This window comes from Chiloscyllium plagiosum, unplaced genomic scaffold (genome assembly GCF_037043375.1).
Source record: "Chiloscyllium plagiosum isolate Xiang-an unplaced genomic scaffold, Cpla_swu_hap1 HiC_scaffold_21, whole genome shotgun sequence".
NCBI lineage: Eukaryota > Metazoa > Chordata > Chondrichthyes > Orectolobiformes > Hemiscylliidae > Chiloscyllium > Chiloscyllium plagiosum.
The window spans coordinates 68,149,754-68,164,422 of record NW_028270159.1 but is presented as its reverse complement, the minus strand read 5'-3'; positions in this window follow the sequence as shown (position 1 = coordinate 68,164,422).

Here is a 14,669-nt window from a genome sequence, read left to right as displayed (position 1 = left end):
ACACGTATACTCTCTCACACACGCGCATTCTCTCTCACACACACGCATTCCCTCCCTCACATACGCATTCTCTCTCTCACACACACATTCGCTGTCACACACACACATTCTCTCTCACACACACATTCTCTCTCACACACACGCATTCTCTCTCTCTCACATATGCATTCTCTCTCTCACAAACGCATTCTCTCACACACACGTATTCTCTCTCACACACGCATTCTATCTCTCACACACCTATTCTCTCTCTCACACACACACATTCTCTCTCACACACACGCATTCCCTCACTCACACACGCATTCTCTCTCTCACACACACATTCTCTCTCTCTCACCCACACATTCTCACTCTCAAACACACATATTCTCTCTCTCACACACGCATTCTCTCTCACACACACGTATTCTCTCTCCCACACACATTCTCTCTCTCTCACACGCATTCTCTCTCACACACGCGTTTTCTCTCTCAAACACACGTATTCTCTCTCTCACACACGCATTCTCTCTCACACACACGTATTCTCTCTCTCTCACAAACACGCATTCTCTCACACACACACGCATTCTTTCTCACACACATGCATTCTCTTTCACACACACACGCATTCTCTCTCTCACACACACATTCTCACATACTCACGTATTCTCCCTTACACACACATTCTCTCTCTCACACACATGCATTCTCTCTCTCACACACGCATTCTCTCTCTCACACACGCATTCTATTTCTCACACACGCATTCTCTCTCGCACACACGCATTCTCTCTCTCATACACGAATTCTCACTCACACTCACACGTTTTGTCTCTATCACACATGCATTCTCCTCACACACACATTCTCTCTCTCTCACACACGCATTCTCTCTCACACACACATTCTCTCTCTCTCACCCACACATTCTCACTCTCAAACACACATATTCTCTCTCTCACACACGCATTCTCTCTCACACACACGTCTTCTCTCTCCCACACACATTCTCTCTCTCACACACACATTCTCTCTCACATACACATTCGCTCTCACACACACACATTCTCTCTCACACACACATTCTCTCTCTCACACACGCATTCTCTCTCTCTCACATATGCATTCTCTCTCTCACAAACGCATTCATTCACACACACGTATTCTCTCTCACACACGCATTATATCACTCACACACCTATTCTCTCTCACACACACACACATTCTCTCTCACACACGCATTCTATCTCACACACACGCATTGTCTGTCTCTCTCACACATGCATTCTCTCTCTCACACGCGCATTCTCTCTCTCACGCACGCATTCTCTCTCTCACGCACGCATTCTCTCTCTCGCACACACGCATTCTCTCTCACACACACATTCTCTCTCTCACACACGTATTCTCTCTCTCACACAAGCAGTCTCTCTCACTCACGCGCATTCTTTCTCACACACACGCATTCTCTCTCACACAACAAGCATTCTCTCACACACACACGCATTCTCTCACACACATGTATTCTCTCTCTCGCACGCATCCTATCTCTCTCTCACACACCTATTCTCTCACTCTCACACGCACACATTCTCTCTCTCACACACGCATTCTCTCTCACATACACATTCGCTCTCACACACACACATTCTATCTCACACACACATTCTCTCTCTCACACACGTATTCTCTCTCTCACACACGCATTCTCTCACTCACACATGCATTCTCTCTCACACACACATTCTCTCTCTCACACACATATTCTCTGTCTCACACATGTATTCTCTCACACACGCATTCTCTCTCTCGCACCCGCAATCTCTCTCTCAAACACGTATACTCTCTCACAGACGCGCATTCTCTCTCACACACACGCATTCCCTCACTCACACACGCATTCTCTCTCTCACACACACATTCTCTCTCTCTCACCCACACATTCTCACTCTCAAACACACATATTCTCTCTCTCACACACGCATTCTCTCTCACACACACGTCTTCTCTCTCCCACACACATTCTCTCTCTCACACACGCGTTTTCTCTCTCAAACACACGTATTCTCTCTCTCACACACGCATTCTCTCTCTCACACACGTATTCTCTCTCTCTCACAAACACGCATTCTCTCACACAGACAAGCAATCTCTCTCACAAACACGCATTCTCTCTCACAAACACGCATTCTCTCCGCACACACGTATTCTCACTCACACACACGTATTATCTCTCACACACACGCATTCTCTCTCTCACATACGAATTCTCTCTCTCACACATGCCTTCTCTCAGTCACGCAAACATTCTCTCTCTCACACACCTATTCTCTCTCTCACACACACGCATTCTCTCTCACACACACGCATTCTTTCTCACACACATGCATTCTCTTTCACACACACACGCATTCTCTCTCTCACACACACATTCTCACATACTCACGTATTCTCTCTTACACACACATTTTCTCTCACACACACACATTCTCTCTCACACACACATTCTCTCTCTCACACACGCATTCTCTCTCGCACACACGCATTCTCTCTCTCATACACGAATTCTCTCTCTCACTCACACGTTTTGTCTCTCTCACACATGCATTCTCTCTCACACACACATTCTCTCTCTCACACACACGCATTCTCTCTCAAACACGTATTCTCTCTCTCACACACGCATTCTCTCTCTCACACACATATTCTCTCTCTCTCACAAACACGCATTCTCTCTCACACACAAGCATTCTCTCTCTCACACACGTATTCTCTCTCACACACACATTCATTATCTCTCTCACACACGCATTCTCTCTCTCACATACGAATTCTCTCTCTCACACATGCGTTCTCTCTGTCACACAAACATTCTCTCTCTCACACACCTATTCTCTCTCTTTCACACACGCATTCTCTCTCTCACACACGCATTCTCTCTCACACACACGTAGTCTCTCTCTCACACACACGCATTCTGTTTCACACACAAGCATTCTCTCTCACAAACACGCATTCTCTCTCTCACATACGCATTCTCTCTCTCACACACGTATTCTCTCTCACACACACACGCATTATCTCTCACACACACGCATTCTCTCTCTCACATACGAATTCTCTCTCTCACACATGCGTTCTCTCTCTCACACAAACATTCTCTCTCACACACACCTATTCTCTCTCACACACACACGCATTCTCTCTCACACACACGCATTCATTCTCACACACATGCATTGTCTTTCTCACACACACGCATTCTCTCTCACACACACACATTCTCACACACTCACGTATTCACTCTTACACACACATTTTCTCTCTCACACACACATTCTCTCTCACACACACGCATTCTCTCTCTCTCACACACACACATGCATTCTCTCTCTCACACACGCATTCTCTCTCTCACATACGCATTCTCTCTCACACACGTAGTCTCTCTCTCACACACACGCATTCTTTCTCGCACACACGCATTCTCTCTCTCATACACGAATTCTCTCTCTCACTCACACGTTTTGTCTCTCTCACACATGCATTCTATCTCACACACACATTCTCTCTCTCACACACACGCATTCTCTCTCACACACACATTCTCTCTCTCACACACGTATTCTCTCTCTCACACAAGCATTCTCTCTCACTCACGCGCATTCTTTCTCACACACGCATTCTCTCACACACACACAAGCATTCTCTCTCACACACACGCATTCTCTCACACACATGTATTCTCTCTCTCGCACGCATCCCATCTCTCTCTCACACACCTATTCTCTCACTCTCACGCACACACATTCTCTCTCTCACACACGCATTCTCTCTCACATACACATTCGCTCTCACACACACACATTCTCTCTCACACACACATTCTCTCTCTCACACACGCATTCTCTCTCTCACACACGCATTCTCTCACTCACACATGCATTCTCTCTCACACACACATTCTCTCTCTCACACACATATTCTCTGTCTCACACACGTATTCTCTCACACACGCATTCTCTCTCTCGCACCCGCATTCTCTCTCTCAAACACGTATACTCTCTCACACACGCGCATTCTCTCTCACACACACGCATTCCCTCACTCACACACGCATTCTCTCTCTCACACACACATTCTCTCTCTCTCACCCACACATTCTCACTCTCAAACACACATATTCTCTCTCTCACACACGCATTCTCTCTCACACACACGTCTTCTCTCTCCCACACGCATTCTCTCTCTCACACACACATTCTCTCTCACACACGCGTTTTCTCTCTCAAACACACGTATTCTCTCTCTCACACACGCATTCTATCTCTCACACACGTATTCTCTCTCACTCACAAACACGCATTCTCTCACACACACAAGCATTCTCTCTCACAAACACGCATTCTCTCTCACACACACGCATTCTCTCTCTCACACACGTATTCTCTCTCTCACACACGTATTATCTCTCACACACACGCATTCTCTCTCACACATACGAATTCTCTCTCTCACACATGCGTTCTCTCTGTCACACAAACATTCTCTCTCTCACACATCTATTCTCTCTCTCACACACACGCATTCTCTCTCACACACACGCATTCTTTCTCACACACACGCATTCTCTCTCTCACACCACATTCTCACATACTCACATATTCTCTCTTACACACACATTTTCTCTCACACACACACATTCTCTCTCACACACACATTCTCTCTCACACACACGCATTCTCTCTCTCTCACACATGCATTCTCTCTCTCACACACGCATTCTCTCTCTCACACACGCATTCTCTCTCGCACACACGCATTCTCTCTCTCATACACGAATTCTCTCTCTCACTCACACGTTTTGTCTCTCTCACACATGCATTCTCTCTCACACACACATTCTCTCTCTCACACACACGCATTCTCTCTCACACACACATTCTCTCTCACACACACGTATTCTCTCTCTCACACAAACATTCTCTCTCACTCACGCGCATTCTTTCTCACACACACGCATTCTCTCTCTCACACACAAGCATTCTCTCTCACACACACGCATTCTCTCACACACATGTAATCTCTCTCTCGCACGCATCCTATCTCTCTCTCACACACCTATTCTCTCACTCTCACACACACACATTCTCTCTCTCACACACGCATTTTCTCTCACATACACATTCGCTGTCACACACACACATTCTCTCTCACACACACATTCTCTCTCACACACACGCATTCTCTCTCTCTCACATATGCATTCTCTCTCTCACAAACGCATTCTCTCACACACACGTATTCTCTCTCACACACGCATTCTATCTCTCACACACCTATTCTCTCTCTCACACACACACATTCTCTCTCACACACACATTCTATCTCACACACACGCATTCTCTGTCTCTCTCACACATGCATTCTCTCTCTCACACGCGCATTCTCTCTCACACACACGCATTCCCTCACTCACACACGCATTCTCTCTCTCACACACACATTCTCTCTCTCTCACCCACACATTCTCACTCTCAAACACACATATTCTCTCTCTCACACACGCATTCTCTCTCTCACACACGTATTCTCTCTCCCACACACATTCTCTCTCTCTCACACGCATTCTCTCTCACACACGCGTTTTCTCTCTCAAACACACGTATTCTCTCTCTCACACACGCATTCTCTCTCTCACACACGTATTCTCTCTCTCTCACAAACACGCATTCTCTCACACACACACGCATTCTTTCTCACACACATGCATTCTCTTTCACACACACAAGCATTCTCTCTCTCACACACACATTCTCACATACTCACGTATTCTCCCTTACACACACATTTTCTCTCACACACAGACATTCTCTCTCACACACACATTCTCTCTCACACACGCATTCTCTCTCTCTCACACACACATTCTCTCTCTCTCACCCACACATTCTCACTCTCAAACACACATATTCTCTCTCTCACACACGCATTCTCTCTCACACACACGTCTTCTCTCTCCCAAAACACATTCTCTCTCTCACACACGCATTCTCTCTCACATACACATTCGCTCTCACACACACACATTCTCTCTCACACACACATACTCTCTCTCACACACGCATTCTCTCTCTCTCACATATGCATTCTCTCTCTCACAAATGCATTCATTCACACACACGTATTCTCTCACACACGCATTCTATCTCTCACACACCTATTCTCTCTCACACACACACACATTCTCTCTCACACACGCATTCTATCTCACACACACGCATTGTCTGTCTCTCTCACACATGCATTCTCTCTCTCACACGCGCATTCTCTCTCTCACGCACGCACTCTCTCTCTCACGCACGCATTCTCTCTCTCGCACACACGCATTCTCTCTCACACACACATTCTCTCTCTCACACACGTATTCTCTCTCTCACAAGAGCAGTCTCTCTCACTCACGCGCATTCTTTCTCACACACACGCATTCTCTCTCACACAACAAGCATTCTCTCTCACACACACGCATTCTCTCACACACATGCATTCTCTCTCTCACACACGCATTCTCTCTCTCACATACGCATTCTCTCTCACACACGTAGTCTCTCTCTCTCACACACGCATTCTTTCTCGCACACACGCATTCTCTCTCTCATACACGAATTCTCTCTCTCACTCACACGTTTTGTCTCTCTCACACATGCATTCTATCTCACACACACATTCTCTCTCTCACACACACGCATTCTCTCTCACACACACATTCTCTCTCTCACACACGTATTCTCTCTCTCACACAAGCATTCTCTCTCACTCACGCGCATTCTTTCTCACACACGCATTCTCTCACACACACACAAGCATTCTCTCTCACACGCACGCATTCTCTCACACACATGTATTCTCTCTCTCGCACGCATCCTATCTCTCTCTCACACACCTATTCTCTCACTCTCACACACACACATTCTCTCTCTCACACACGCATTCTCTCTCACATACACATTCGCTCTCACACACACACATTCTCTCTCACACACACATTCTCTCTCTCACACACGCATTCTCTCTCTCACACACGCATTCTCTCACTCACACATGCATTCTCTCTCACACACACATTCTCTCTCTCACACACATATTCTCTGTCTCACACACGTATTCTCTCACACACGCATTCTCTCTCTCGCACCCGCATTCTCTCTCTCAAACACGTATACTCTCTCACACACGCGCATTCTCTCTCACACACACGCATTCCCTCACTCACACACGCATTCTCTCTCTCACACACACATTCTCTCTCTCTCACCCACACATTCTCACTCTCAAACACACATATTCTCTCTCTCACACACGCATTCTCTCTCACACACACGTCTTCTCTCTCCCACACACATTCTCTCTCTCACACACGCATTCTCTCTCACACACGCGTTTTCTCTCTCAAACACACGTATTCTCTCTCTCACACACGCATTCTCTCTCTCACACACGTATTCTCTCTCACTCACAAACACGCATTCTCTCACACACACAAGCATTCTCTTTCACAAACACGCATTCTCTCTCACACACACGCATTCTCTCGATCACACACGTATTCTCTCTCACACACACGTATTATCTCTCACACACACGCATTCTCTCTCACACATACGAATTCTCTCTCTCACACATGCGTTCTCTCTGTCACACAAACATTCTCTCTCTCACACACCTATTCTCTCTCTCACACACACGCATTCTCTCTCACACACACGCATTCTTTCTCACACACATGCATTCTCTTTCACACACACACGCATTCTCTCTCTCACACACACATTCTCACATACTCACGTATTCTCTCTTACACACACATTTTCTCTCACACACACACATTCTCTCTCACACACACATTCTCTCTCACACACACGCATTCTCTCTCTCACACACGCATTCTCTCTCTTACACACGCATTCTCTCTCGCACACACGGATTCTCTCTCTCATACACGAATTCTCTCTCTCACTCACACGTTTTGTCTCTCTCACACATGCATTCTCTCTCACACACACATTCTCTCTCTCACACACACGCATTCTCTCTCACACACACATTCTCTCTCTCACACACGTATTCTCTCTCTCACACAAACATTCTCTCTCACTCACGCGCATTCTTTCTCACACACACGCATTCTCTCTCTCACACACAAGCATTCGCTCTCACACACACGCATTCTCTCACACACATATAATCTCTCTCTCGCACGCATCCTATCTCTCTCTCACACACCTATTCTCTCACTCTCACACACACACATTTTCTCTCTTACACACGCATTCTCTCTCACATACACATTCGATGTCACACACACACATTCTCTCTCACACACACGCATTCTCTCTCTCTCACATATGCATTCTCTCTCTCACAAACGCATTCTCTCTCACACACGTATTCTCTCTCACACACGCATTCTATCTCTCACACACCTATTCTCTCTCTCACACACACACATTCTCTCTCACACACACATTCTATCTCACACACACGCATTCTCTGTCTCTCTCACACATGCATTCTCTCTCTCACACGCGCATTCTCTCTCACACACACGCATTCCCTCACTCACACACGCATTCTCTCTCTCACACACACATTCTCTCTCTCTCACCCACACATTCTACCTCTCAAACACACATATTCTCTCTCTCACACACGCATTCTCTCTCACACACACGTATTCTCTCTCCCACACACATTCTCTCTCTCTCACACGCATTCTCTCTCACACACGCGTTTTCTCTCTCAGACACACGTATTCTCTCTCTCACACACGCATTCTCTCTCTCACACACGTATTCTCTCTCTCTCACAAACACGCATTCTCTCACACACACGCATTCTTTCTCACACACATGCATTCTCTTTCACACACACACGCATTCTCTCTCTCACACACACATTCTCACATACTCACGTATTCTCCCTTACACACACATTTTCTCTCACACACAGACATTCTCTCTCACACACACATTCTCTCTCTCACACACGCATTCTCTCTCTCTCACACACATGCATTCTCACTCTCACACACGCATTCTCTTTCTCACACACGCATTCTCTCTCGCACACACGCATTCTCTCTCTCATACACGAATTCTCTCTCACACTCACACGTTTTGTCTCTCTCACACATGCATTCTCCTCACACACACATTCTCTCTCTCACACACACGCATTCTCTCTCACACACACATTCTCTCTCTCTCACCCACACATTCTCACTCTCAAACACACATATTCTCTCTCTCACACACGCATTCTCTCTCACACACACGTCTTCTCTCTCCCACACACATTCTCTCTCTCACACACGCATTCTCTCTCACATACACATTCGCTCTCACACACACACATTCTCTCTCACACACACATTCTCTCTCTCACACACGCATTCTCTCTCTCTCACATATGCATTCTCTCTCTCACAAACGCATTCATTCACACACACGTATTCTCTCTCACACACGCATTCTATCACTCACACACCTATTCTCTCTCACACACACACACATTCTCTCTCACACACGCATTCTATCTCACACACACGCATTGTCTGTCTCTCTCACACATGCATTCTCTCTCTCACACGCGCATTCTCTCTCTCACGCACGCATTCTCTCTCTCACGCACGCATTCTCTCTCTCGCACACACGCATTCTCTCTCACACACACATTCTCTCTCTCACACACGTATTCTCTCTCTCACACAAGCAGTCTCTCTCACTCACGCGCATTCTTTCTCACACACACGCATTCTCTCTCACACAACAAGCATTCTCTCACACACACACGCATTCTCTCACACACATGTATTCTCTCTCTCGCACGCATCCTATCTCTCTCTCTCACACACCTATTCTCTCACTCTCACACGCACACATTCTCTCTCTCACACACGCATTCCCTCTCACATACACATTCGCTCTCACACACACACATTCTATCTCACACACACATTCTCTCTCTCACACACGCATTCTCTCTCTCACACACGTATTCTCTCACACACGCATTCTCTCTCTCGCACCCGCAATCTCTCTCTCAAACACGTATACTCTCTCACAGACGCGCATTCTCTCTCACACACACGCATTCCCTCACTCACACACGCATTCTCTCTCTCACACACACATTCTCTCTCTCTCACCCACACATTTTCACTCTCAAACACACATATTCTCTCTCTCACACACGCATTCTCTCTCTCTCACACACGTCTTCTCTCTCCCACACACATTCTCTCTCTCACACACGCATTCTCTCTCACACACGCGTTTTCTCTCTCAAACACACGTATTCTCTCTCTCACACACGCATTCTCTCTCTCACACACGTATTCTCTCTCTCTCACAAACACGCATTCTCTCACACACACAAGCCTTCTCTCTCACAAACACGCATTCTCTCTCACAAACACGCATTCTCTCCTCACACAGGTATTCTCACTCACGCACACGTATTATCTCTCACACACACGCATTCTCTCTCTCACATACGAATTCTCTCTCTCACACATGCGTTCTCTCAGTCACACAAACATTCTCTCTCTCACACACCTATTCTCTCTCTCACACACACGCATTCTCTCTCACACACACGCATTCTTTCTCACACACATGCATTCTCTTTCACACACACACGCATTCTCTCTCTCACACACACATTCTCACATACTCACGTATTCTCTCTTACACACACATTTTCTCTCACACACACACATTCTCTCTCACACACACATTCTCTCTCACTCACACGCATTCTCTCTCTCTCTCACACATGCATTCTCTCTCTCACACACGTATTCTCTCTCTCACACACGCATTCTCTCTCGCACACACGCATTCTCTCTCTCATACACGAATTCTCTCTCTCACTCACACGTTTTGTCTCTCTCACACATGCATTCTCTCTCACACACACATTCTCTCTCTCACACACACGCATTCTCTCTCACACACACATTCTCTCTCTCACACACGTATTCTCTCTCTCACACAAGCATTCTCTCTCACTCACGCGCATTCTTTCTCACACACACGCATTCTCTCTCTCACACACAAGCATTCTCTCTCACACACGCATTCTCTCACACACATGTAATCTCTCTCTCGCACGCATCCTATCTCTCTCTCACACACCTATTCTCTCACTCTCACACACACATTCTCTCTCTCACACACGCATTCTCTCTCACATACACATTCGCTCTCACACACACACATTCTCTCTCACACACACATTCTCTCTCACACACACGCATTCTCTCTCTCTCACATATGCATTCTCTCTCTCACAAACGCATTCTCTCACACACACGTATTCTCTCTCACACACGCATTCTATCTCTCACACACCTATTCTCTCTCACACACACACACATTCTCTCTCACACACACATTCTATCTCACACACACGCATTCTCTGTCTCTCACACATGCATTCTCTCTCTCACACGCGCATTCTCTCTCTCACGCACGCATTCTCTCTCTCACGCACGCATTCTCTCTCTCGCACACTCATTCTCTCTCCCTTGCACGCATTCTCTCTCTCGCACACACACATTCTCTCTCCAACACACGCATTCTCTCTCTCACGCACTCATTCTCTCAGTCGCACACTCATACGCTCTCTCACGCACGCATTCTCTCTCTCACGTACTCATTCTCTCTCTCAAGCACGCATTCTCTCTCGCACACTCATTCTCTCTCTCACGGCCGCATTCGCTCTCTCGCATACTCATTCTCTCTTTCACATACGTATTCTCACACTCTCACAGACCCATATTCTCACAGATGCATTCTCTCTCACATATGCATTCTCTCATTCTCACAGATGCATTCTCTCTCACAATCATTCTCTCTCACACACTCACATTCTCTTTCTCGCACACACTCATTCTCTCTCTCACATATGCATTCTCTCACACTGACAGACGCATTCGCTCTCACACTCATTCTCTCTCTCTCACACACGCATTCTCTCTCACACGCATTCTCTCCCTCATGCACACTCACGTTCTCTCACACACACACATTCTCTCTCTCGCACACACACATTCTCTCTCTCGTACACACATTCTCTCTCTCGCACACACGCATTCTCTCGCTCGCACACTCATTCACTCTCATGCACACTAATTCTCTCTCTCACACATGCATTTTCTCTCTCGCGCACACGCATTCTCGCTCTCTCTCACACACACATTCTCTCTCACACACGCATTCTCTCTCTCACACCCTCATTCTCTCTCACAAACACGTATTCTCTCTCACACACACGCATTCTCTCTCTCACACACACATTCTCTTTCACACATACGCATTCTCTCTCTCTCTCACACATGCATTCTCTCTCTCACAAAACGCATTCTCTCACACATACGTATTCTCTCTCACACACACGCATTCTCTCTCACACACACGCATTCTTTCTCGTCGGTGAGGACCTGGAAACAAACATTATTACGGAAGAAGTAGTGTTGGGCAAGCTAATGGAGCTGAGGATCGACAAAACTCCCGGCCTTGAGGGAATGCACCTCAGGGTATTAAACGAGATTGTGGGAGAAACAGCAAGTGCTCTAGTGGCAATTTTCAAATTCACTAGACAGCGTGGCCGTCCGTGCAAGTTGGAAAACAGCTAGTGTGACACCACTGCTGAAAAAGGGAGATGGATAAAATAATTGGGAATTATTGATTAGTTAGCTTAATTTTTGCAGTGGGGAAGATGCTCGAATCTATTATCAAGGGAGAAATAGCAGGGCATCGAGGTAGAAATTGGAAAGACGCAACGTAGGTTCATGAAGGTTCAAGCAGAGATGGTATGTTACAGCTGTACGAGGTGCTGGTGAGGCTAATCTTGGTGTACTGTGTGCACTTTTGGTTCCCTTCCTTGAGAACGAATGCACTGGCACTTGGGTGGGGAGGAGGGGTGCAGAGGAGGTTCGCTAAGTTGATTCCGAAGTTAAGGGAGTTGCCGTATAAAGAGAGACTGCGTAGATTAGGATTAGTTTCTTTGGAATTTCGAAAATTCCAAAGAGGGGGCAATCTTACTGAAACATAAAACTTTGAACGGAATAGATTAGATAGAATTAGAAAGGATGCTTCCACATTCGGGTGAAACTCGAACAAGAGAGCATAGCCTCAGGATTAGAGGGAGCAAACTTAGACTGAGTTCAGAAGGACCTTCTTCACCCAGATGGATGTTAATATATGGAATACCTTGCCCAGCGAAGAAGTTGACGCTCGTTCAAAGAAAGTTTTTAAAGCTAAGAGCGATAGTTCTTTTGAATAATAAAGGTAATAAGGGATATAGTGAGAGGGCGAGTAAGCGGATTTGAGTCTTTAGAAAGATCAGCAATTATATAATTGAAGGGCGGAGCAGGCTTGAAGGGCCGGACAGCATAATCCTGCTCGGAGTTTTACGTTCTGTGCATTTATGTGTCAGAAAAGCAGAGATGCAGGGGGAAGACTCCATGGGGCGACTTGGTTCAAGTGTTGGGAGTGAAGGCAGATTGCAAAAGGGTTCACTGTCGGGAATGGTCACTTTGGATTGTGGACAGGGACAGGAGAGGGATATATGTCTGATGATGGCATCTCGCTAGTGACGGTGGAAATTTAAAAAAAAAATTGATGATCACTTGAAGCACCACTGCGAATACATTTGCCAACTTTTATAGGTGCGTAATTGAGAGCATTCTGTCTGGATGTATCACTACCTGGTATGGCATTCAAGATTGGAGACGGTTACAGCGAGTGGTGAACTCGGCCCGGACAAATACAAAGGACAACCTATTATATGTTTGCATATTATTTATACATCTATGCAACTTAACTCTGTGATATGCTTGCATTGATCGCAAGACAAACCTTTTCACTGTGCCTCAGTGCACGTGACAATGAATTCAATTCAATTCAATTGTGGAATGTCGACGACATGGATTTTTGGAGCAGCTTGTGGTGCAGCCAAGTAGGGAACTGGCAATACTCGATTTAGCATTGTGCAATGAGGCAGACGAGACAAGGGAGCTGAGGATGAAGGAATCCTTAGGAAGCAGTGATGATAATATGATTGAATTTACCCTGCAATTACCCTGAGAGGGAGAATATAAATCAGAGGTAACGGTGTTAAAGTTAAATAAAGGCAAGTACAGAGGTATGAGGGAGGAGTTGGATGAAATTGGTGAGGAGAGGAGCCTCGCAAGAAAGCAGGAAAGTGGAAATGCAGTAGCAGGAGTGTCTGAGCGTAATTCATCAGACACATCAGAGACACATCCTGTGGAAAATGAGGCATGGTGTAGGGAGGATGATGCAAACATGGCGGACTGAGGAAGTCATCGATAGCATAAAGGCAAAAGAGAAAATATATAATGTGGCGAAGGGCAGTGGGTAATCAGAGTATTGGGAAGCTCACAAAGACCCACAAAGGGCAACAACAAAACCAACGAGGAGGGAGAAGATTAAATATAAGTTAACTACTAATATAAAGTAAGACTGCAGTTGTTTCTTTATTCTTATAAACGCAAAAGAGAGGTAGAAGTTGACAATGGGCCGTTGGAAAATGACAATTGACAGAAAGTAGTGGGGAACAAGAAAATTGTTGAAGAACTGAATAAAATATTTTGTGCC